General features: G+C 42.5%; 1 protein-coding gene across 1 annotated transcript in view; it reads right to left on the bottom strand.

Moving 5' to 3' along the window:
* LOC126184643 (synaptic vesicle glycoprotein 2B-like) overlaps positions 1–24,070 on the bottom strand; it is a 255,137-nt gene extending 231,067 nt beyond the window's left edge. Inside the window, exon 1 of the mRNA XM_049927121.1 lies at positions 23,877–24,070. The gene's annotated coding sequence lies outside the window, so the exon portion shown is untranslated. The remainder of the gene's footprint in view (positions 1–23,876) is intronic.
* Between the last annotated feature and the right edge of the window lie 1,178 nt (positions 24,071–25,248).

Genomic DNA, 25,248 nt, shown 5'->3' with positions numbered 1-25,248 from the left:
GGCTCTGAACACTATGGGACATCACATATGAGGTCATCAGTCCTAACTAACCTAAGGACATCATACACATCCATGCCCAAGGCAGGATTCGAACCTGCGACCGTAGCAGTCGCGCGGTTCCGGACTGAAGTGCCTAGAACCGCTCGGCCACCGAGGCCGGCCTTCTGGAGAGATCGTGGACGTTAATACTCAGCTTACCAAAATGTCCTCGAGACTTTACACTCATTTGAACTATGTGCTATCTAATCAAAACTATACAGACATCAATGCGAGATCCGTCTACTGGTAAAATCGCACGCCATATTTTAAAAAAAAGATAAGTAAGAATCACGATTGTCAAGTTTGACACTTCGTTTCCATACATCGCTTAAGGCAAATGCCGGTATGGTTCCTTCTCTAATGACCTCGTTGCCGACTAAACGCTAAACACCACTCCCCTCCCTCCTCCTCGACATTGCTCAACATCTGTCGTCTTCTAAAGACACAAAAAATGAGATTAAATAATGTGATTACAACAGTGTTTGCATCACGTGGATGTGTGGGGTGAACACTGTGTATTAACGTCCACGATCTTTCCGGTAGCAGTAGCCACGGCGACAGGTCTGTACGCCGTACCGTGCCGGCGGAGGAGGGGGGGGGGGGAGTTATTTCATGCAGGGGGCAGCCCTTGGCCGACGATGAATCTCTCATACTCAGATACGCTATGGTGCAGCGAAGACGAAGTCTCCCATGGTGCGGTGGGAATCACTGTGCAGAGTACAGAAACCAAGTGCGGGCTTTGCGAATGGAAGACATACCTTTCTCTTTAGAAGTGTTCCAGCTCTTACTTCTTACAAGTCCGATATAGTCATGTAGCGTTATAGGAGCTAACAATTACGTCACACACTAAATGCGCATGGAGTAGGTTCGTTTTAAGCGAAACGTGGGCCTGTTGCGTTTTCCTCATTGTGGTATGACTTCCTGAAAAAAGTAGTTATTTGAGGAGAAAATTGATAAAATTTTAATATCTGTAAATAGTGTTATATGTGTTGTGACCTTGCAGGGATACGCTGTGTTGTTAGTGGTTATTCATTTAAATCTCCGCATTTAAGTGGTGCTCTTTGAAAAAGCAGGTATTTGGAGAATACTGATGGGAAAATGATAAAATTTTGACATATCACAAAAAATTACAAATAGCCTCATATGATAATAGTTATTAATCATTTAAAGCCTAGGATTTTATATGTGTTTCCCAAAAACAGATAAAATAAAAGCGAAATTCTTATCTATGTGTGTCGTCTCAAAAAAAAAAAAAAAAAATAGTCACGAAACAAGTATTTTGTGTAACATCCTAAAGAGTGGGGGAAAATAACAGCGAAACGCAAATTTACGTGTATCTTTTTCTTAAAACAGTTGGGGAAATCAGTAAAACAGCAATGAAATGGGCGTCTTCTCAAAAAAAAAAAAAAAAAAAAAAAAAAAAAAAAAAAAAAAAAAAAAAAACGGTAAAAGTTAGATACGTAATCGTAAATAGCGTGGCTGCCAAACGTTTGCAAAAAATTGGCCAAAACCGGTCGGTACTATGCTATGCTGGAAGATTCCAATATCATATGTTGTTGCTGCTGCTGCTGTTGCTGCTCCAACGAAGTTCAGATAAAAATGACTGTCTCAGGATGCTGGAAGGACATTAAGGAGGAGTGGGGGTGGTGATAGTGGTGGGGGCATCATTGTTTTGGGTCACAAATTACCATAATTAAAAATGACAATTATCTCTTTAAGATAAAAGAATTGAACACCTGAGTAACATGCTGCCAACTTTCCCATAAATTAGGGTAATTCTCATGACAGTCATTGACCATTAATTGCCATTATCATGACAGTTATTGACCATTAATTATGACCTAAATAAACAAAATATGTACCCAGTTGAACAGTTTATTTTCATAAGGGCCGTAAAATTAGGCTAGCGCAAGTGGCTGGTTTGTTTACTTTAGAGAACTATGTCCTCCATTAGACCAGAACCCGCCTTCACCCACTACTGCCATGACGAATAACGGGTCTCTTGCAGAGTCTGGCACTGGAGTTGGATGAGCATCCGCATGGCGCCTTTGCACGTACTAAATGACCCTCTAAGAAACCGTGCTGCTTTTCTTTGGATCTTTTCTATTTCCTTTATTAGTCCCATCTAGTATGGATCCCAAACTGCCAGCAGTGTTCAAGTATTGGTCAAACGAGATTTTTTTAAGGTGCTTCGTTTGTTGATGGGCCTCATTTCCTGAGGATTCTTTTAATGAGTTTCAGCCTGGCATTCGTCTTACCTGCGATTAAGTTTATGTAGTTGTTCCACTCCATATCACTCTGTACGCATACTCCCAAATACTTTATGAAGTAATTGTTTCCAGTGATTGTTGTGCAATCATGTAATCATACAATAAAAGGTCTTCCTGTCTTTGTATTCGCAATACGTTACAATTGTTTATATTGCCAATCCCTGCACCAAGCGTCGATCTTCTGCTTGTTTTTTGCGTTTCGCTACAATTTTCTAACCTTCCAACTTTTCTAGGAGACTGCTCAATAGAATGGAAAAAAAAATCACGTTGTATACTAAAGATAAACTACAAGAACTAAAAACAATCAAACTGATGGCCTCCATAATTGTTACAGTTCTTAAACCATCAATAAATTAAACAATAGAATTAAAAACAAATGCTGGAACAAAGAGCGATCAACGTCCCCATCAAACAGACCTTTAGCACAAACATTTCCTCAAAATTCTGTGAAGTATTCCTTCCTATCATTTACTGGTAAGGTGTCATATCAGACTGCAAACTCATTCCGTGCTAAAAATATCAATATCAGTTTTTCCACAAACAGTATTATGAAAGACGAAATTGTTCGTAAATTAAATATAAAGACTTAAGTACACCACAAGTCTGGCAGCATTAAACTAAATTGTTCTGTGTGTCTCAAATTTTACATTGGCCGAAGTGGAAGGAGTTTCAACGTAAGATACCGAGAACATACTGATGCTCTCAGGCTCACAACCCAAAAAAAACTAAATTTCGCTGCTCACTTGGCCCAACACGGAAACACAGAGATAAGCATCGAAGAAAACTTAGAAATGTAACATTTAGGGAAAAAGGAGTACAAATGAATAAGAAATATTAGAAATATACAAGCACATTCACAGAAAACGTGACCGCATCCTGAATGATCAACGACAACTAAGAAACCAAATGTACCTCCAAAATTTCATGCAACTGTAAGGATCTTAACATAATAAAAATAACAATTAATTGGCAGAGAGTATGTTAATCATTAGCCATTGCTAGCAGATTTCAGACATAAATAATTAAATGTATAGCTTTAAAATGATGTGGACTATGGATAATTATCTTTGCAGTAGTTCCAGAATTATGCCATATCTGTACACATATCATAGTCTTTGGCACATCAGAACAGCATCCGCTATCTTGTATTTAGTTTAGCTCATGGATCAGCATGGATCGGAAAAGAATCAAACCTCTCTCTTATTATATGTAAAGAAGATCTTTTCATGAAGTAAGGTCAATATATAGAGCTTATACACAACGTAAAACGCTTTTTAAACTATGTAATCACAAAAATTTGTTGTATTTTAGGACACAAATGTAAAACTAGCCAAGATATGAACACTGCCCTTTGACGATGGGCTCAAGTCCGAAACAAACTTGTGGCTGGTTGCAGTATTTTTTACAGTGCAATTTACGAAAACATATAGAACATATGAATTAACGACAGCATAATCGGCAAAAAGCCTCATGGAACTTCCAACATGATGTATTAAGTCATTTATATATAGTGTGAAAAGCAATGGTCCTATACACTCCTTGAGGCACGCTCGAAGTTACTACGTCCGAAGACTTCTCTCCGTTCAGAATGACATGCTCTTCAATCTAGTCATACAGCTGATCCGATATTCCGCACACTCGTATTTTGTTCACTAGGCGATAGTGCGGAACGCCTTCCGGAAGTCTACGAACACGGCATGTATCTTGGCGCCTCTTTTCTGCTGCTTTCTGGGTCTCGGGGACGCGAACAGAGCAAGCTCGGTTTCACACGATTGTTGTTTTCGGAACGCATGCAGATTCCTACAGATAAGATTTTCTGTCTCCAGAAATATCACTATACGCGAGCATGAAACGTGTTCCAAAATTCTGCAACAGACCAATGTTAGAGATATAAGCCTATAGCTTTATGCGTCTGTTCCCACATTCTTCTTGCGAACGGGAATGACTTGTGATTTTTTACAATTATTTGGAACGCTTCGCTGCTCCAAGGACCTACGGTACGCTACTGATAGAAGAGGGGCGAGTACTTTCGCATAGTCTATTTTGAATCGAATTGGTGTCCCGTTATATCCAGTGGCCTTTCTTCTGCCGAACGATTTTAGTTGCTTTTCTACCTTATTTCAGTATGTGACTTTTGTCGTTCGTGCAACGGTTTAATGGAGGAACTATTTTACAATATTTCTCAGTGAAACAGTTTTGGATAAAGACGTTTAGTATTTCGATATTTTCTGTGTCATCCTCCGTTTAACGCTATTATGGTCACGGGGCGTCTAGGCAGATGGCTTCTATCCGTTTATTAATTTAACATCAGACCAAACGTTCCTAACATTTTCTGCCAAGCTGGTAGATAGAATTTTGCTTTCGAATTCGGTGAACGCTTCATGCATGGCCCTCCTTACGCTACTTCTGGCTCCGTTTGGTTTTTATTTGTCTGTTAGGCTTTGCCTACGTTTAAATTTGCAGTGAAGCACTCTTCACTTTCGTAGCAGCTTTCTAACTTGGTAGCCGAGCCATCGTTGGTCTTTTCCGTCCCTCGCAACATTGCTCACCACATATCTGCCTAAAGCGTATTGTGCATTGCTCTGAAGTTTCGTCCATTGGCGCTCAACGTTGTCAGTGCTGGACATGAAGTTTTCTTGTTGACCTAGCAGGTCATCTGAAATCGGTTTCATGTCACTCTTTTTTGTGAAGACCTGTCAGGTAATCAGAAATCTGCTTCTCGTCGCTTTTACAAAAAAGGAACGTCTTCCTACCATTCTCTGTATTCATACTTGTGTTCCTATTCGACGATGCTGTAAGGTCCTTATGATCACTTACTCCCTGTTCTACGCTTACTCACCTGTCACTAACGTGTCTAAGATGCTACCTTCGCGAGTCGGTTCCCTAGTTGACTGCTGAAGGTAATTTTCGGATAAGGCACTTAGAAAACTTTACAAGATTCCCGTCCCTACTACCCATCATAATCACATGCGTCTACCAGTCTATAGCCATTAAAGTTGAAATCTCCACCTAAAACTATAACATGAACCGGAAATTTACATGAAACATTCTCCAACTTACGCGTCAAATTTTCCGCCGCTACTGCTGTTGAGACAGGGCTGAGGCGAGGGGGTCTATAAAAGCATCCGATTGCCATGTTTGCTCCAGCTTTAACACTTATCTTCACCCAAATTATTTCGCATTCTGAATCTGTCCTAATCTCAGTAGATATTATCACATTTTCTATTGCCACAAACACGCCTGCATGTGTTCAATCTATCTTTGTGATATATTTACATTCCAGTTGGGGTTTAGAATTTCAGTCCTGTTAACATCTGGTTCCAACCAGTTTTCTGCCCCTAGTACCCTGTGGTTTTTGTTCCCATTTATAAGCAAGACTAGTACTGGGATATTTCCATAGATGCTCCTGCAGTTAACTAATGCTATATTAACATTGTCTGTCTCCGATCTGTTGTGACCTCTACTTTAAAAAACCAACATGTGCACTCCACACGTACGCCATTGCCCTAGTAGCCACTTCCTGCGTGTAGTGCACGCCTTAGGTATGAAGAGGGGTGCTACGTTTCTCCGCCCGACAGTGGAGGTCGAGAAACCTGCATTCTAAATCCTCATAGAATCGTCTGAGTCTATGATTTAAGCCCTCTACTCGGCTTCAAAGCAGAGGATCGCTGTCAGTTTTGGGAAAGAAGCTAAAAAATTATCGTTCTGTTTCCATCATGCGAGTGAGGCTTGCTCTCCACACTAGATCAGCCAGACGCCTGTAAGAACAGAGGATGGCCGCTGAACCACGCCGGCACGCATCATTCGTGCCAACATGAGCCACAATTTGCAGCCGGATGCACCCAGAGCTCTCAGTCGCTGCTGGGTGAGCCGTCTTCACCTTTCGTCTTTTGCCGTTGTACCCTCTATTTCCATGAGGGGCTCCATCACCCGCTTGACACTGGAGCTCTCAATGACAAGCAATCTCACTCTCTGCTCTGTCTCGGATCTCACAGGAAGTGAGGCATCCCGTATGTATTTTCAGCAGTGGGCAATACCTGAAAACCTGTTATAGAGGCGTAAGCAGACCGCCGTGCGGTCGCCTCCCGCTTTCCACTCAGAGATTCACAACCCCGCCTCTGTTTCCCAATCATAGTGAGGTAAGTGTCGACCGGCCTGTCCGTGCAAATCAGAAGGCGCAGCGACATCCTGTTGAAATACAAATACACACAGAGAATAATGTTAAAAATCAGGTCAAAATATTGTTGCTAATAACTACAAAAATAATGAATAAAGGAGGTACCCCGAATACACACTATTTAAGCAGCAGATCAGAAAAAATACACACTCTTGAAAAACGTACCACATTCGTCTTATCGTCGCCTGAAGTAGAAGGCAGTTGTGCTGGTAAACGGACTGATGTCATCTTATTATGATATGGAACACACTGAAATAAAATGCAGCGTACAGAAATACATGCATCACAAGCACTGCACTCTGGTGAGTTCTCTCGCCAGAGCAGAAATCCATGCGTCGTAGGACAGAGGCCTACCCGGAAGCGCATTAACGTTACTTCTTCTCTAATGAACAGTTGAAAGAGGAAAGCCTAGGCTAAGTTGTTGGCTTGACTGGCTTCACAACTGCTAGTTGTTTCCTTGAGTTCCCACGTGGCCTGCTTACCCATCAGAGAGATACATGCTTCCCTTGCCTCTGTAGGTGAAATATTCTGTAGTCAAATGTCTGCTGGGTACATAAACTATAAATTTATTTGATATTCAAATCTTGGGAACACATTCAGGGACCACCACAGAGAAGTCGATGGAATAAAATTATTTAAAACCATCGTTATTTACTACAACACAGGTGTGATGATCAGCTAAAATATTTAGTAAACACTGATTTTAAAAGTAGTGAGGGGAAGAGTTCTTTCAACAGCTCAATAATTTTAAAATTAATCGGGGCCTCTTCAATAGCTAGGACAGTGACTTACTCCACAATAGGCTTAAAACAGAAATCTAGGTCTCTCAAAATGTCCTGATACTTCACATATCCTAAATGGTCTCATTGCTAGTGGTCGATTTGTGAAGGGATGCACAATTTTAGGACGAGAAACAGTATGAAATTACAGTGATGATAAGGTGGCCTGTAGCTCGTATGGCAGATCCACCGTAGAGAATTACTTCCGGGAGGCAATTGGCGTCTCTACAACTTCGGTGCAGATGACAGGAAGGACTGGTGTTAAATAGCCTTGCCAGCCTAACAATTTTAATGGCTTTAAGGTATGACAAACTTATCAATGTATAAAATGTACAACCATAATCGTGCTGGGACGAAACAAAAGCCTTGTAGAACTCAAAACTCTGTCTGCTCCCAGTGACCTCTGGCCAACGCAATTAAGACTGGCCATCGCTCTTGGGCCTATTGCATTTAGGTCCCTCAGATGCGGCAACCACGTAAGTGTAAAATTTGAAGTGAGCTCCACATACATAATCGAATTTTCAAAAATAAGGGTAGTGCTCGTTATTTAGAGTTGAGTTTGATTAAAAACTTGAAAAGAACGTTGTAAATCAACTCAAAATATTTTCTATCACGAGAACTTGAAACCATTGCTATATACCTACTTCTCCAAGTCCTTGACGATGAACTACCAATTGCGGTTTGTGGCCAGTAAGGGCGACACTACCATAACCAGTGGAACAAGTCTAGTGTTTCCCTTGTTTCAGGATGAGGTATAGTATTGCCTACATCAAAGAATGTAGAAACTTTTCTTTCTGGCAAACGCAGTTGAATATTCAAAGATTCTTTGGGTATTAAGCTGTAACGCTATATTGAATCTGACCACTACCAGGAGCAATGTCAACACCTGGTCCCACATGGAGAAAGGCCAGTTGTACGCTTCTTTATTGTTGAGGAGTGAAAATTAGGCTGCCACTCTCCACGATTTCATTTTGGTCACGAAACAATGGATCCATGATAGCCATGGTAGTAGCGTTACAGTTGAAGTGGGCTTAACTCAGCTTCCTCGCGCCTCTGTAAATATCAAATACGTAATGCGATTTTCTCTATGTTCATATGGCAACGCCTCAGCGTTTCTGAAACTCGAGGCGTCTATGGCTTTCAATCAGCGCTGACGGCAGCTTTTCGATCTTCGCTGTTGAACGCTGGTCAAGCTGTATCCGGTGGCTGGAGTTAAGCCAAATTTCCTGAAAATGTTCGGGCGTGGTCTGTAGGGCTTGTGCACAGGCTTCTTTGGTAGAGTAAGCTAGTACTAGCGACCTGAAATGTGTGCTGGATATCTTCCTGGCCACTCTCACAGTGGGTCTCGTTGTTGGGTTGATTGAGTCCAGGAATTCCTATTATGACATTTTCCTGCTCTCCTTAGTTATTCTTCCTCGTTTTACCTTCACAACGGAAGGTGCTGCAATGTTCTTTGCTGTTGATCTGTATTTAAGAACTTCCACAGTACAACCAGCCTGTCCCCGAGCACAGGGCAGCAACGATAGTTCCTCCAAGGGACATATTGCCTTCTGGATCGGCCTGCAGACTTCGGTAAGGCTGAGTAAGCTGCCCGATAGACGGTATTTGTGATATGATCCACTAATCGAAGTCCCCATTACAGTTTTGAAACAAAGCGAGCTGGCTCTACAGAGTCCAATTTGGCCCGCTGAGCCACCATTTCGGCAGCTTTCTTCTATGGACTACTCTCTTCTGGAACTGAATACAGACAGGGAAATATTCTTGAATGAAAATTGTCATCTATTTCCATCTGAACGTCATCTAAGGTGGATGGTGCAGACAATTCATTAGTGGAGAATGATCATGATGCAATTCAGAAGTGAGTCATGTACCAGACACTGAAGATTCGTACGTAAGTCCTCAAGTTTCACAAAACTGTCAATTATTCCCACCCAGTATCAGAGAAGAGGCCCACAGCGTAATATAAGCATTAAAATCTTCCAGAACAGATAATAGTTCTCAGAACTAATCAGTGAGAGTCTCCAGAGTTTCACTCTCTATAGACTCAGTACGTTGAATGTACAAAGATACAAGGAACATGCTGTCAATTTCCTCTGGGTATATTTTGTGACTGCAACTGTTTGTAAGTCTTTGTTGAGGGCGACAGGTAGAGTATGTTATTCTGGATGATCATGTCAGCATTTGATACATTACACAGGTGAGCTACCTTCCGTTAAAAGTTCACGTGCAAATTTACCATACTTCACACAAATTTCCTTGCCAGTATATGCCAATGTCTTCTGGCCAAAGTAATGGTATTTATAGCCACGTAGCGGGTTAGGAATGTAGGTATACACTGATGCGACAAAAGTAGCGGGACAGCGACGTGCATATACACATGTGGCGGTAGTATCGCCGACACAAGGTATAAAAGGGCAGAGCATTGGCAGAGCTGCCATTTGTAGTCAGGTCATTCATGTGAAAAGGTTTACGACGTGATTATGGCCGCACGATGGGAATTAACAAACTTTGAATGCGGAATAGTACTTGGATCGAGACGCATGGGGCATTGCATTTCGAAAATCGTTAAGGAGTACAGTATTACGAGATCCAGAACGTCTAGAATGTTGCAAAAGTGTTGCCGCTGCAGGATTTTGTGCACGAACTGACCACTCGATTATGTCCCTCAAATGTTCGATGGGTGGCCAAATAATTCGTTCGAATTATCCAGAGTGTTCAAACCAACAGCAGAGAACTGTGGCTTGGTGACATGGTGCATCGTCATCCATGAAAATTCCACCGTTGTTTGGGAACATGAAGTCCATGAATTGCTGCAAATGGTCTCCAAGTAGCCGAAAATTACCATTTACATTCAACGAATGGTTCAACTGGACCAGAGGGCCCAGTTCATTCCATGTAAAAACAGTCCACACCGTTATGGAGCCACCAGCAGTTTGCGTTGTGCCTTGTTGACAACTTGGGTCCACGTTTTCGCGGGGTCTGCGCCTCACTCGTACCCTACCATCAGTTCTTGCCAACTAAAATCAGGGCGCACCTGACGAGCCCACGGTTTTCCAGTCGTCTAGCGTGCAGCCGATGTCACGAGCTCAAGAGAGGCTCTACAAGCGATGTCGTGCTGTTAGTAAAGGCAGTCGCGTCGGTTGTCTGCTACCGTAGTCCATTAACGCCAAACTCCACCACATTGTCCTAACGGACACATTCGTCGTATGTCCCACATTGATTTCTGTGGCTATTTCACGCAGTGTTGCTTGTCTGTTAGCACTGACAACTGTATGCAAACTCCACTGCTCTCGGTCGTTAAGTGAAGGTCGTCGGCCACTGCGTTGTCCGTGGTGAAAGCTAATGCCTGCAATTTTGTATTCTAGGTAATTTCTTGACACTGTGGATCTCGTAACATTGCATTCCTTAACGATTTTCGAAATGGAATGCCCCATGCGTCTAGCTCCAGCTACTATTCCGCGTTCAGTGTCTGTTAATTCGCGTCGTGCCGCCATAATCACGTCGTAAACCTTTTCACATGAATCACCTGACTACAAATGACAGCTCCGCCAATGCTCTGCCCTTTTATACCTTGTGTACGCGATACTACCGCCACCTGTGTATGTGCACGTCGCTATCCCGTTACTTTTATCGCATCAGTGTATACCTACGTTCCTAACCCGCTACGTGGCTATAAATACCATTACCTTGGCCAGAAGACATTGGCGTATGCTTATCATCTGCATATCCCAGAATGTAGTAAATTTCATGTTAATTTGACGTTTAGGGCTTTCCTTCGTGGTGTTACAGTTTTAATGGCTGGTAGTGTACTTTCACGCGAGAGGATGCGACCTTGAAATATTCCAGCAACAAAGGAGAACTGAATACGAGTACGAAGGAGGCTACTCTTCCAAGTACTCATTTCACTTTCTTCATTACATTCATAACATCCATTAATCTTATATTTTCACATTATTCTCTCAGTCCTTTAATTTCAACTGTCATTACGTCAAGGGAAACATCCCTTCTTTAATTCCGCGAGTTCTACGTGCCACATTGAACAGCACAGTCACTCTGTTTCAGTCAACAGAGTACCACTGAGAACCTTTTGAACAGGTTTTAAATTATGTAGCTTATGTGAAAGCGCAGTTTGAAATGTGAAATTGGAGAGTTCATCAGAGATATCTACCACCATTTTCATTACAATAAACGCGATCTGAAATAATCGTGTTCTTTTACTTTTCTTCTGTAATACTGGTGATAACGATCCAACGGGAGAACTTGAGGCCGGCCGTTGTGGCCGAGCGGTTCTAGGCGCTTCAATCCGGAACCACACTGCCGCTACGGTCGCAGGTTCGAATCCTGCCTTGGGCATGGATGTGTGTGATGTCCTTATGTTTAAGCAGTTCTAAGTCTAGGGGACTAATGACCTCAGATGTTAAGTCCCATAGTGCTCAGAGCCATTTGAACCATTTTTGAGAACTTGAGACTCAGGTCCTTTTAAGTTCGTGGTTGTTGGCACTTCGGGGTGATTGACACATAAAACGCTAGGTTGACGTAGGCATGGCCTGAAACAAATGGGTTGCGGCAGGTGCCCTGGAGGTTACTTGATAACGACTGTTTCGTCCCAGAGTCATTCACATCATCATAAGGCAGAATACATGAGACTGGGTTTCTTGAGTTTTAATTTTTAAATGAGGTCAGTACAGTCCTCGCAATCACCGTATTTAACCTAATATCCCTGCTCCATGCAACACACTATTTTCCACCATACCAACCCACGGTGGTCATTGATGTATGTCCAGCTAACAGTGATTTGCAGCGCTGACAAGATTTTAGTTCGGGAGCCTCTGGATTACCTAAGCGAACTCCTTCACCGAAGACTGAGCTCCTTGAGGTGTTCGCCATTCAGCAACACCCAAGATACACGTGTGCCTTAAGGAATGTTACAAACGTGACGATCGCTGCCAGCACTACTCACCTATCCCGTCCCCAATACACAATACACAAAGAAAATATCTTAAATGTCCTGAGCATAGTTCTTCGTATGCTGAAGATATAAAGTACTTTTCCGCTTGCATTTTTCAGCCTCAACTTTTACTCCCACGTAATGAGACATTCCTCTCGCATATCGTTCTTATTTTCTGGTATCCTTTGCGTTAATATTCCACACGATCGTCCACCGAGTCCCTGCAAAACATCGAAGATAAGATAGATCTTTGCAAATCGCGCCAGTAATATTTGTGGATCTTCACTGTGTGTTTGTATGTTTTCCCTTCTATGCAACTTGACAGTGTGAGAGGTACATGTTTTCTTTGTTTCCGGTAATCGGTTTTGTGGTGGAACCTGAAAATAAGACCGAACATCCATACAGAAATGGAAAAAAACTATCTACTTCCAAGTATATTCCACAGGATCAAAATACTACCCCGAGTCCCGACTAAACTGAAAGTAAATAAATGCAAACACAGTGATTGTGAGAAAAAAGGGCACTCTTTAACAGTATTTCATTAGTACATTACTTTTGCCGACATCTGATAACCTAGCTACGTTGTACTTCTGAAGCATGTATTACAAGACTGATAAGTTATTATGTACGCACATGGGAATAGTGCCTAAAGTTGTGATGATCCTGAAAGAGCGTCATTTCTAGCAGACAAGGAAGTCCTGAATGATATAATTGTCTATCAATAGCGACATAACATTCCACAATAGTCCATTTACGTCACAAAGAACTCATAACCACAGAGACAGTGCCGGCCGGTGTGCCCGACCGGTTCTAGGCGCTTCAGTCTGGAACCGCGCTACCGCTACGGTCGCAGGTTCGAATCCTGCCTCGGGCATGGATGTGTGTGATGTCCTTAGGTTAGTTACGTTTAAGTAGTTCTAATTTCTAGGGGACTGATGACCTCAGATGTTAAGTCCCATAGTGCTCAGAGCCATTTGAACCACAAAAACAGTCCCAGGAAAAGCACACAAATTTAAAAGTGCGACTTTTAAATCAACAGATACCGAAGTCAGCCAGCTGCGGAAAAGAGGGAGAATAAAGGGTAAAATTTGAACCGCTCATATCTTGAAATTTATTGTATGGTTCGACCACTCTGTTTTTCATTACTTTCGGCAACAGGTCGAATTTCATTATAAATGATTCTCAAAGGAGGACTGCCTGAGTCTTCGCATGAAACTTGGAAGCGAAATCTATGAAGCCTTGGAATGAAATGCAGTGGTAAGCTTCTGTCGAAAGGGAGCGAGGTGGCGCAGTGCTAAGAAGCACGGCTGGCATTCTGGAGAACGGCAGTTCCGAGTTAGCTGTTCCATGATTCCTCAAAACCGATTAATGCAGCTCCTGGAATTGTTGCTTTGAAAAGGACACGGTCGATTTCCCCACCTAAGGCAGCTCCTGGAATTGGTACTTTGAAAACGACATGGGCGATTTCCCCATCCTCCCAGAATGCAAGCTTATGTACATTTTCTAACGACTTAGTTGTCGACAGTACATTAGACTTTAATTTTCCATCTTCTATAAAATCTGTTAAGTGCACAGTAAATTACTTTCAGTCATTAGGTGAATGTAGAATGGTAGTGGATGCACCGTCTAAATTTGTTTCTGCCTAGAATTACAGCATTGTGTTTCAAGATTACTGTGATCCAGAGTTGTCATGTTTTGATAAACGTGACAGTGACACTGAACACTTGCCTTCTCTTGCCCGACCTTAACGTCAGTGAATGACTAGTATCCACTCTTCGGATGTGTATGAAGCAGCCGCGCGGGATTAGCCGAGCGGTCTCAGGCGCTGCAGTCATGGACTGTGCGGCTGGTCCCGGCGGAGGTTCGAGTACTCCCTCGGGCATGAGTGTGTGTGTTTGTCCTTAGGATAATTTAGGTTAAGTAGTGTGTAAACTTAGGGACTGATGTCCTTAGCAGTTACGTCCCATAAGATTTCACACTCATTTCAACAATTTTTTTTTTTATTTTTTTTTTTTTATGAAGCAAATTTCTCCCTTCCTTTCTCTGGACCAACTGAGCGATGTACTTCACGAAGAGTGATATGAAATTCAACTATAACTGTTCGTTTTTAATGCCAATTTCTGATTAAAAGAATGCATGAGATGTCCACCTCACTTCCCTATTAACAAATAAATAAATGTCTATGATAGCGAATACGAAACTGATGTAGCTCGTGACAGTGAAAGAGAATGAAATATAGCAGTGGAGATGGCATAGTTGTTAAGACACAGGATATGTTTTCTAGAGTAACAGGCGCCAAATCCCTGTTCAATTATCTTGATTTAGGTTTTCTGTAGTCTCTCTAAAATACACCATGTGACTTCTAGGAGGGTTCCTCGATCAATAAGCATAGCGAAGACAGATTCATTATCCTGTTATTTTAACAATACATCTACATTCGACGAGATCTTCACTCTAATAGTCCTTTCTTAAAGAGCAAAATAACAATAATCCTCTCGTTAAGGCTCTTTTGCGTGCATTTCTTTTTCCTCTTGTTCCTACCCAGCCGTAACGCTAGGCTTTGGTGTCTGAAGCTCAGAAGTAGTGACGTCTGAGCCAGTAAGGGTGGGCTAGGGGGAAGATGCCGTAGCATCTCTCAAAGGCCCTCACAGAAAGGGCTTGCATGCGTCAATACGGCCCCGGCAGGGCGCGCCCCGTGCGCTGCTAGTAATTTTCTCTATAATCTGTCGTTATTCGGCCTGCTTGTTAGCTGAGAAATTGGAACTTGTACATCTGTATTTCCGAAAATGTTTCTGAGATAAAACAAGCGCAAAGAAGTACTCAAAAGTTGTCCACATGTCTCCTTTGTAAGATAACCACACTCACAAATAAAATCTGTGATTTAATAACTAAACTGTTTTATCTTTATTAATTTTAGTGTCCTCCAAAGCTAGCTGAAGTGGGACAGTGAGGTGCCGCAAACTCACACATGCCCCATGAATTCGGCGACTTCTTTCATTCCTGCTGACACCGTCAGTATTTCTTTTACTCGGTGGAAACAGAGCAGAGCATGTCTTACATTGGTTTTGCTGAAATTTTAAGGAAAGAAATGTCGTAACATCGCTTTGAAAAGAACACGTAGCTGTAAAACATGGCCTTTTAGTAGTATCAGACAACCATCTGACGGCAATCCAGATGAATAGATAGTAAAGAATATACATACTTTTATTTGAGAGTGAATCCAGTTAAAGGTTTCTTATTGGTTTTCATGAACAAAAAAGAAATGGTTTGATAATGATTTATTGAATTAACTACCTCTTAATCAACGCAGAGGAAACAAAAGCCTGTCTGTGTCGAAGCCAGTCGTGTATAATCCTTAAGTACATATAATATTTTAGCTTGAATACAGTACTTCAAGAAGTCACAGTTCTGTGACGAGAAACATTTTATAATTTGTTTGACGTCGTAATGATCTGATGGAGGCAAACGCCGAAACCAGTAACGTGTGAAGTTTAAGAAATCAAATATTTATGATTTAGACTGAAATCATTAGTAAAAATGCCCAAATGCCAAGTCTTACAAAGACTTTATTTATGTATTCTTTTGATAAGATTAGACCTCAGAGATCTTCTCCACAGGTTCACTAAGGATGAATAGATGTACCTTTACCTTTACAACAAACGACTATAAACTTATGGAATAATGATGTTCTGAAAAACAGATGACTTAATTTACATTAGCGTAAGTACTGCTTTGTTTCGCATGTCATTAGTATGTTTGCCTTTAAAAGTCCTGTGTGGTATTCTGGAATTCATGACATGTTCTACATGTGAGACGTAGCCATTATTTAAGTAATGATGACATATGTGATTTTTTGGCTTAAACTTTTTTGACCCTAATCCTAAATTTACAAATTTAAAGGACCATTGATTCATTAAATAAAATAAAATATCTAGTTTAAGCAAGCCTAGCGGTGACTATTTGTTTGCGGCGCTTCCGCCTCTGTAACGGCCCAGCCAAACCCGGCTCTGCACCAGTTGCCAGGGAAGGGGTATGACACAAGATTATGAAATACGGTGCAACCTGACGTTCTTCACTTCGCGTTACCAGAGGTGAAGTAGATCTCTTTATTAACTGGTTAATTATTAGCAAGCTTCTGACACTGGAATTATACTGGTCTCACGCCAGTGGAATGTAAAGATGCTTCTAACCATCACAGCCCCGATTCGAGGCCATTTTAAAATGTTCATTATTTCAACAAGTTTCTTAGTTCGAGAAATACCACCGCAGAGTATGAAGTTACCAGAAATTTTGATTATTGCTGTCATTATTGCTATTATATTCTTCATTCCACTGCTGCTACACGTGTGCTTGAAGGAAGCGTTTAGTACTTTTTGGTAATTTTTTAAAGCTATTGCTCAGAAATAGGTAATTCTTTAGTTCTTCTTTGACATCTACGGAATACTTTTCAAGTTATATCGGACATTTCCAATTATTCGATGATTTCATTACAAATAAATTAAGATGTTACTTGATAACATAAATCGCGTTGCATTAAATCATTTACATGCTCTTAGAAATGACGCTTTTAAATGCTAAAACTGGCGGGAAATTCCAATGCAGAGGCCAGAGGCTGTTCATGTAGTCCGTTAAATGCCACGGTCATTCTTTCCAGATGACGTGGTTGACGTCACCTGTTTCAAGTAGTGTTAAGGGGAAAAATATTGCAGATCAGCTGTTGCAATGAACTCATATTTGAGCATTTGAAGTGGTCCATATGTTCGCAGAATTAGTGTAAATTTAGTGCCAAAGGCCTTGCCACATTGGTAACATCGGTTCCCGTCAGATCACTGAAGTTAAGCGCAGTCAAGCTTGGCTAGCGCTTGGACGGGTGACCCTAGAGGTCTGCCGAGAGCTGTTGGCAAGCAGGGTACAGTCAGCCGTTATGAGGCCAATTGAGGAGCTACTTGTATGAAAAGTAGCGGCTCTGGTCACGAAAATCGTCAACGGCCGGAAGATATGCTGAGCACATGCCCCTCCCTATCCGCATCCAGTGACACCTATCGGCTGAGGACAACACGGGGTCGGTCGGTACTGTTGGAGCTTCCGAGGCCCGTTTGGACGGAATTTAGTTTAATTTAGTATAAATCTAACATCCATTTCAACAATGAGGAAAAATATTGCGCAGCTGCAAAACTCACATCCGACTCAGCGACCTGCCATTCAGTCGCCAATTACCCGAGAGGTTTTATTTCGTTCCTCCTTTCCTTTTAGTATTGTTAAGAAGATTTCTTTAAACTTTGTCATAATTGAAGCAATATAGTTTCCACTTAAAACGACTTAAGCAACAACATTGGTCATTGTCACCTAGGAAGAAGTTAAAAAACGAAGTCCGCACAGTCTGGGCCAGGCCATCTTTTCGTATGCGTAAGTATTTTGCTTAAGAGATATCACAAGTTGTGGTCCTGTAGCTGTGGAAATCATTAGTTGCCACATGAGGGTATGGTACTGCTAAAAATACGATTATCAACCGAAGACTGAATTCACACCCAGCGAGGTGGCGCAGTGGTTAGTATATCGGACTCGCATTCTGGAGGACGACGGTCCAATCCGCGTTCGGCCATCCTGATTTAGGTTTTCCATGATTGCTCTAAATCGCTTCAGGGAAATGGCTGGATGGTTCATTTGAAACGGCACAGCCAACTTCCTTCCCCATCCTTCCCTAGTCCGATGAGACCAAAGACCTCGCTGTTTGGTCCCCTCCCCCAAATCAACCAACCAGCCAGATGAATTAATCCTCAACCTCATGCGTCTTTATAATACGGAAGCTAGTGGAGATTGCTTGTCCTTGCCTTCCTCCAGCGAGCACTGGAAGCTATATATACAAATGTATGGACAGAAATGGAAAAAATTATTAGGTTTAGTAGACCTGCACCAACAACCAAGGCAGCACTGTCCGATGCAGTTGATGATGAGTAGGAATAAATCTCTCAGAATAACAGCTTCATGCGAATACTTGTTGTATCTGTTCCTCATCAGCTATATGCTGTTGTAGAGGAGGATGGAAATTGGACACAGTACTGAATCTGTAGTGTTATTAGGGAGAAAATTTTGTTTATGAAAAATGAACGTTTTGTTTGTGGTAATATTTTTTAATAATGGTGTCATATAACTATATCACAAATGTTTGTGCAACAAAGGCTAAGATATTTAATTTAAAAAAGAGGAGCAGGATATACATATAAATCAGTCACTCCATTTCACATTCCTCATTCGCTCGATAGATTCTTGATTTTAAATTATTTTATCACCATCCACCATCGATCAAGAAGACCAAGACCGACATGAAAAGTTTTTCTTCCTGATGGAAGCGTAAAAGAGACACCGTTTAGTGTTTTAGGCCAAGAAGAAGGCTTAATATTAATTTGTGTTCTCTTTATTTATAATGCAGGCAGGACGCCAATACTGATGAATGTATAAAACAGCGGCTGTCTGTAGCGCTCGCCTTCATTTTATTTTTTTATTAATTGGTAGTTGAACAACCAGCTTACGCGAAACCACTCGCCGTAGGAACAAGGTTTAGAGAGAGAAAATACTTCAAATTGTTGTAGAAAGGCCAGAGATTATCCCAAATTCTCCTGTTCATAAAAATATTAAATTTTGCCTAATGATTACCGTATGATTTATGTGACGGAGTCAGTTGTTTCAGATTCCAATGAGTGTGGTAACCCTTTTGAAATGTCACATATTGTCATAAAGTTATGCTTACAAGCGTTAAGGGGGGTAGGACATCAAACGGGCCGTCTTGGAGCAGGGGAGACACCACAGGACATTTTAATTTCCACTGTCTATACTTTTACGAATAAATTCATAAAACTTTGTCAGCATGACCAGGAAGGATTCAGGTTTCACAATCATAGCAGTAGAAGTTCAAAATCATAATAAAATAATTTTTCTACGTGTGAAAGTTCATAATTTTTTCACTCCTATTGGCTGCGTTTGTTGCTATAGGTACACATATCTTCATAAGTAAGAGAGATTCTTCGATGAATTTTGTACAGCATACAAACCATACTTACAGGTGTATGAAACTCTAGAAATTATTTAATTTATGAAAAAATTAATGTGCTGTTATATTTTAAACTTCATATTTAGAAAAACCTCAAATTTTATAGTTAATTGTCTCAATTTTTACCACAGTTTTTAATAGATTTGGAAAATTCTAGACCTTCATACACCTATAAGTATGGTTTGTATGCTGTGCAAAATTCATCGAAGAATGTCCATTACTTATGAAGAAAAGTGTACCTATAGCAACAAATGCAACCAATGGTAAGTGAAAGAAGGTGGAACACAAATGTAAAAAAATAAATTATTTTCGTATATTTTTGAACTCCCACCACTATAAGTGTAAATCCTGAATCCTTTCTGGTCATTCTGACAAAGTTTTATGAATTTATTTTTAAAAGTATAGACAATGGAAATTAAAATGTCCTGTGGTGTCTCTCCTGCTCCAAGTCATCCCGTTTGACGTCCTACCCCCCTTAAGGACTGTCACATCTCTAATGACATGTTTCCTGGTAGTTGCAATATTGTGGAGTTATTTTGTAGTTGGACCGATTGCCATAAGGAACTGTGTTCTCTAGTGGTCTCTCGCAGTATCCATACTCTGTACTCAAACGACTATAACGCAAAGAGTTTAGGGTACCTGCAAGACAGCTACGTTATGTGGGCTGCATGCAAGCCAGGAGGAAAGGTATTCTGGTCGTTCGGATACTTTTGAGCATGATAGTACGTGTACAGACATACAATTGATTGTAATTTTTTAAAAATTGGATGGTTTATTCAAAAGAAAGAGCTTCCCAAATTGAACAAGTTAATGATGTGTTGGTCCACCTCTGGCCCTCATGCAAGCAGTTATTCGGCTTGGCATTGATCGATAGAGTTGTCGATGTCCTCCTGAGGTAGATCGTGCGAAATTCTATCCAACTGGCACGTAGATCGTCAAAATCCTAAGCTAGTGCGAGGGCCCCGCCAATAACGCTCCAAACGTTCTCAGTTTGGTAGAAATCCGGCAAACATGTTGGCCAAGGTACGGCTTGGCAAGCATGAAGACACGCAGTAGAAACTCTCGTCGTGAGCGGGTGGTCATTATCTTACTCAAATGTAAACCCAGGATGGCTTACCACGACGGGCAGCAAAATGGGGCGTAGAATATAGTCGACGTACCGGCATAGTGTAAGAGTGCCGCAGATGAACAACCAAAGATGTTGTCGGGAGGTATGACAGGCGACAGTCAGGTTGGTATCTCACTGGTGTTCGGCGCATCTCCACACACGTCTTCATTGGTCATCGGAGATCAGTTCGAATAGGGACTCATCACTGAAGACAAGTCTGCTGCAGTCAATGATATTTCAGACCGAAGACGTGTCTGGAGACGCCACGGACAGTGGTGGGATACCAACCTGTCTTTCGCTCGCAATTCGGCCCAGCTGGCGGGAGTGATGGTCTCGGGTGCCGTTTCTTTTCACACCAGGACCCTGCTGGTTGTCATCCGCAGCTTCCTTACAGCACAACGGTACGTCGAATATAGTCTACGCCCCGTTTTGTTGCCCTTCACGGGAAGCACTCCTGGGCTTACCTTTCAGCAAGGTAATGCCCGCCCGCACACGAGGAGAGTTTCTACTGCTCGTCTTCGTGCTTACCAAACTGTACCTTGGCCAGCAAGGTCGCAGTATCTCTCCCCAATTGCAGCATTATGGGCATAGCTCTCCAACCATTTCGGAATTTTGACGATCTAACGCAGCAGTGGTACAGAATTTAGCACGGTGTTCCTTAGGGGGAGATCCAAAAACTCTGTTTATCAATGCTCAGCCGAATAACTGCTTTCATAAGGACCAGAAGTGATTCAACACGTTATTGACTTATTCAACTTGTGAAGCTCTTCTCTTGAATAAATCGTATAATTTTTCTGAAATCGTAATCATTTGTCTATGTGTACATGTACGTCATATCTACCGATTTCCGTCCCATTCGAATAATTCCTTCCTAATGTGTCGTTTCTTTCCTTTTTTTCCTTAGAGGGTATGTAAACAGAAAGTATTTTACAATTTTTAGGACCGGCCGGGGTGGCCGTGCGGTTCTGGGCGCTACAGTCTGGAACCGCGAGACCGATACGGTCGCAGGTTCGAATCCTGCCTCGGGCATGGATGTGTGTGATGTCCTTAGGTTAGTTAGGTTTAAGTAGTTCTAAGTTCTAGGGGACTGATGACTTTAGAAGTTAAGTCCCATAGTGCTCAGAGTCATTTGAACCATTTTTGAATAATTTTTAGTTACTGGTCAAGAAAATTGTTTAGTTGATTAAAAAAAAAAAGGTTCAATTGGCTCGGAGCGCTATGGGACTTAACATCTGAGGTCATCAGTCCCCTAGATCTTAGAACCGGTTAAACCTAACTAACCTAAGGACATCACACACATCCATGCCCGAGGCAGGATTCGAACCTGCGACCGTAGCGGTAGCACGGTTCCGGACTGAAGCGCCTAGAACCGCTCGGCCACCGCGGCCGGCATCATGTCAAAATCATAAAGTGTTACAGTTAAAAATATTCTCTTTTTTCTGATAGAAAGAATTTCTACAATAAAAATAACGTGAAGTTTCATCGATATTACCGGAAAATACTGCAAAAGTGAAAGAGATAGGGTGAAAAAATTGTTTCTGTGGAAAATTAAATGTGGAGGAATAAACATCCTCGTTCAGGCTCAGACACTCATAATCAATGTTCTTTCTCGTCGCTGCACAAAAGCCGCCTTCACTGGGAAATGTTAATTATGCAAGCGCTCGATATCTGCAGAAACCTGGGAATCTTTTCAGTAATACCAGCTGACAGGCTATTTGTGTTGATCTGTTTCTCGTAGAAGAAAAAGTTTAACCTTTTCAGGGAACTGTTGTTACAACGGTCAAAGCGATCACGCAATACTTAGGTTCCCTAAAGAATTACCCGCACTTGGTTCTGTGCAGACTGTGTGGACTTAACAGCCTACTGAAGGAAATATTAACTTCGAATCTGTTATACACAAAATCATTTGTACTTACACAACTCATACTGCTAGAACCTAATTACAAGTTTGGTTAAGTAGGATAATTATGTAGGTACAATAATTATCACTATGCAAATTGGGTGTGGTCATCGGAACTTTGACGCACACCGAATTGTGGATATGAGGGAACATCAGTTTCATTACCAGATACGTTGTGCACGGAGTACTGTAATTTAATTTTTATGGAATAAGTTTTATTGCTTCAGTTACTTTTTATTAATATTTGTTAGCACGTCCCGTTTCGGCAGCATGCTGCTCTCGTCAGGTGTATTACAGTTAAATGTATGTGCATCCGTGATGTATCTGATGATATCAGCATCCTGCTCAAACGCGTCGTACTAGTAGATATTAGTAAGAAGTGATTGAAGTGGTAAAAATTATTTGATAAATTTATAATACAGTTACTGACTTCAACCAATTACACAACAATTTTAAGAGAAATTTCAGTAGCTTTGTAAGTATATTTTCATAGGTTTTAATAGAATACATAGGCTAATGGAAGATGAGTGGCTTCAAGCGTATGCTTTCGATTCACATCAGCACACCAATTGCCGGAAGCGCAGAAAATTCTTATACGATGCATCTTTTTATTTTTTGGTGCCCCACACGCGATCCACACCAGTTATCACAGACAGTTCGTGGAAAAAGCTGTAAATGAAAGACGCAGACCTCTTCAGTGGAAGAGTGCAGTGGAACGGAAGATAGGTTGCCTCAACTGCGAAGACCTTTCGTGTTGTTTATTTTGCGGTAACCTTTTCCGTGCTGACATTCACCGCAGGGCCTGCACGGAGTGTCGCCAGATGAGCGAAATTTAATTTTTAGTGTCTTACCTACTTGTGGGTTTCGAAGCTGGGCAACTGTCACGATGGAAATTATTGCTATAAATAGCGAATTCTTAAGGTTCTTATATCACAATTCTATATGTTTGTGGTATGTAAGAGACACTGATTTGGACACAGAACAGCCCAACAGGCAGCTCAAGAGTTGGAAATAAAAATTCATACTACACCAAGACCAGCGCGTATCGTATGTATATTTTTTTGGGTGTAAAATGCGGAAACGTTAAGAGTACTATTCCGTAGAGGAATGATGTTCTCCACATTCTCATCTCGTCATCTGTGACAACAATCTTAGGCATATACAGAAAGAGTGAGAAGTGGACTAAAATTCTACTGGCAAATGTTGGGTAGAAATGGGTCTGGTGTGAGGGCGGGATCGTGTGTGGTGGGGGCGCTGAGAGCGAGGACGCGCCAGAGCCAAGCTGTCTGCGGCCGCCGCCACGCAGCGACGCCGTCTCGGCCGGCTATCGATAAACTTCCGGACACAATGCACACGACAGTTCCCATTACGTATTCAACACGGACCCGACTCGCACAATTTTCAAAAAGATTTGCTGCTCTCTACTCGCGTTATTAGGACGCGCAGCACGTAGCGCGCTGGCTGCATAGCGAGTCATTCCTTCTAACCTGCAAGGAGACACGACCGGAAAAGAAACGAACGAAAGCTCTATCTGCGACATTATGTCGCCGCGTCGCGACTGCGAAGAGCGCGTCGCAAAGGCAGAACGAGAGCGCCGCACGTCTTACCTGGCAATGACAGTTCCTCGCAGGAGTGGACCGTCGCTGACCGCGTCTACACGGCAGTAACAGTTGCCACTTCATGCATGCAGCGTTCGGCGTGCGTCGGACACCGGTGTGTGTGTGCGCGTCGGCGGTGCAGGTGTGTGAGTCTGCGGCGGTGTGTGGGTGTGTCTGTGTGTGTGTCGGTGGATGCGGCGAGCGGTGGCGTGGAACAGCGAACATTGATCGGACGCCCGAGCCCTAGGCGAGAGGCGCGGCACGCATGCGCGGCCGGCATCGCACCGGCTGCTACGCCAGGGGACGCGTCGGCGCCTGCGCGGGCGAGCCGCCGGCCGAGCAGATAGCGGCTGCCGGAAGCAGCGCCGCTGCCGCCGCCGCCGCCGCCACCACCCACGCCCCAGCCCCGCGCCGCACCCGGGGCCCCCGAGGATTACCTCGGCCGGCCAACCAGGTGTTCCGCCAGCGGCAGCCGCCCCTGGCGATCGCTCGCATCGAGCGGCGGCCGCGAATTATGCTCGTTCGCGGGATCCTCTCAGCTTCACTCCCCACCCGAAAATCGTCGTTAGCAAAGTCAACAGATTTTCGACGCTACACTGTCCACGCGGTAACGAGCTACGCGTACAGTATCAGTGAAATGTATTATTAAAGACATCTGAAAGACACCAAAAAATATTATACTTATTTACTAGGTTGGCCACACAAACCGTAGTCGGTCTTTGGCTTTGGAACGATCACGTAGATAACGTTGTGGGGAAAGCGAACCAAAGACTGCTATTTATTGGCAGAACACGTACAGAATGCAACAGGTCTACTAAAAAGACCCCTTACACTACGCTTGTCCGCCCTGTGTGGTGGGGATCCGCGTCAGACAGGACAGACGGAAGCCATCGAAAAAGTTCAAAGAAGGGCAGCTCGTTTTGTATTATCGCGGAACAGGGGAGAGGGTGCCACGGATATGATACGCGAATTGAGGCGGCTATTATTAAAATATCTACATCTACATGATTACTCTGCAATTCACGTTTAAGTACTTGGCAGAGAGTTCATCGAACCACGATCATACTATCTCTCTACCATTCCACTCCCGAACAGCGCGCGGGAAAAACGAACACCTAAACCTTTCTGTTCGGGCTCTGATTTCTCTTATTTTATTTTGATGATCATTCCTGCCTATGTAGGTTGGGCTCAACAAAATATTTTCGCATTCGGAAGAGAAAGTAGGTGACTGAAATTTCGTAAATAGATCTCGCCATGACGAAAAACGTCTTCGCTTTAATGACTTCCATTCCAACTCGCGTATCATATCTGCCACACGCTCTCCCCTACTACGTGATGATACAAAACGAGCTGCCCTTTTTTGCACCCTTTCGATATCCTC

The sequence above is a fragment of the Schistocerca cancellata genome, chromosome 4, assembly GCF_023864275.1.
Source record: "Schistocerca cancellata isolate TAMUIC-IGC-003103 chromosome 4, iqSchCanc2.1, whole genome shotgun sequence".
NCBI lineage: Eukaryota > Metazoa > Arthropoda > Insecta > Orthoptera > Acrididae > Schistocerca > Schistocerca cancellata.
This window is presented reverse-complemented; position numbering and strand designations above follow the sequence as displayed.